Raw genomic sequence first — 2,184 nt, forward strand, 5'->3', positions numbered from 1 at the left:
AGTCCAATAGGGGAAGAGGTGACTGACCGGTGCAGGTCGCTGGGCCACCTACTCCTTCCCGCGGCGGCTACACAACTGGTAGGAACAATGACGACATACACGACTGTGACGACAATGGAGAGCATGCTGCTGCCTCCCCTCCTAAGCCAGACGACTCGAACAAGACAACAACGGTCTGCGGCTACATCCAAAAGCGCACCACCGAGCAACTCGACCCAATGTCCAATCAAGAGGATCCGACGAGAGTGATCCAGCGTGGAAGTTGGAGCATCGACAACTGTCGGGTGGTCTCGAGCACCATGTGACATTGATTGCCGGTTCTGCTTCGATCTGGCTACCCTGAGACCCGTTGATCGAAGATGGCAATGCATACTTGATCGATGTTCTTGACAACCGTTACCCTGGACGGGAGATTTCGTACCAAGAATTTGTCAGCCGCAACCCCCGCACATACACAGCCATCGCCGATAACGAAGACAACTTGTACTCTCCAGACAGCGCTTGAGCTTCTTGGGTACCACGAGCAAAGCGCTAAGCCCCCAGCGAAATGGTCCAAGTACCGTGAAGAAGCGCTGCCTGTGAATATTAGCTTTGAGACGGGTTTCTCAAGACCAGTGAATACATGATATTTTGGCCAAGGGTATCATCAAGTGCGACGCTGAGGTCAACCCTGAAAAAGTTGCGTGTAAACCGTTACGACCGAATGGAGCAGGTCCTACAGCCATAACGAGACGAGTCCTACCCAACGAAGACAGAATACGCGTGCTGTTACTGACAGCATACATCGTGGGTGGATACAAGCGCAAAATGAAGGCACATTGCTATGCAATGATCGTGATGTGGGGACTAGAACGTCCTCGTACGCGAGGAGGGTGTCGATTCCATCATATGTGACTACCTTTGGATGCGCATGATCAAGTTCATCCGTAATGTAGAAGTGTCAAAGGTGAATTGATGCGTCGAAGCTCTACACACCCGGTGCTTTTGAGTGAGTTCCGTGAGTTCCCCCTATAAATTTGCCCACAAGTATTGGACTTTACACCTCAAATTTTGACACAATCTGAATCAGTGGTTTGGTGTGTTGGCTCTAATCGGTTGAGTGAGGGTTCTAGTCCCACAGCGGTGAAAGTTTGGAATCGGTGTTTGGGGTTCACCAATGCTCCCCAGCCGGAGTCACGTTCAAGGTGATGTACCCACCACTTCTTTTCTCTAAGTATCACCAGATTGTATATTACAGTTGATACTGTAAATGAGCATTATTAGCTGGGTACAATTGAGAAGTCATAGCGTCTACAAGCTATAACATAGACAAACTTTCAACTGAGCCAATCTGCGGCCTAGCTCAGCGTTGCAAACACAAGTATTCATAACCAAAACTACAAAGGATACACTGATAAGTTGTGGCACATCGAACATCAGCAATATAGTGACACCACTCGATGCTACAGCGTGCCTCGTTGACTTGAGCCAGGAAAGTTAAACAATTTGTGTTCCATCCTCGCAGAAGATACAATCTTAGTCGTAAGATTGACTACATGTGCTACTGTCACGTAGCGCAGGCGAGGAAACGTTGGCGGAGGAAGGCGAAGTCGGGATCGCAAGGTGAGCGGTGGCGGAGGCTTTTGGAGAGGAGGGCCTGCTGGCTTAGAGGGAAAAGAGTAGTAGTTGATTGATCGTTCAGTTTATCGGGACGCTGGCTTTACTAGCCACTCGTCCTTGGCGACCTAGACACGCACCACGTATCCAGGTCCCATCCTGAATCCTATCTATCTCAAATCCTATCTATCTCAAATCCTATCCTATCTTTCTAAACCAATGAAAATCTACCTTTCCTACACGTAACTTGAATATTCCGGCTGTCACTTGATTCCTTGTCGTACCGTCGGCTGCGGAACCGAATAATTGCCTTATCCGTAGACTTTCAACCAATGAGCAATTGCCAACGTCGATGTGACGCTCCAACATCAACCGTATGATGTTGTTGATTATTCCAGCATGGTAATATTGTCCAATAGGAATGTAGGATTGAGATAAGACATGTAAAAATTGATCTTATGCAAAATTTGGCGTGATCGTCTTCTGCTTTACGGCAAGCAGTTGGCGACCTTGTCACATGACCTCCTTTTGAAGAAAAGCCCACTACTTTGAAGACAGCTTCGTCTTCTTCTTTGAGTTCCAGTATTG

This window comes from Plasmopara halstedii (genome assembly GCF_900000015.1).
Source record: "Plasmopara halstedii genome assembly, contig: Scaffold_816, whole genome shotgun sequence".
In the NCBI taxonomy this organism is placed as follows: domain Eukaryota; phylum Oomycota; class Peronosporomycetes; order Peronosporales; family Peronosporaceae; genus Plasmopara; species Plasmopara halstedii.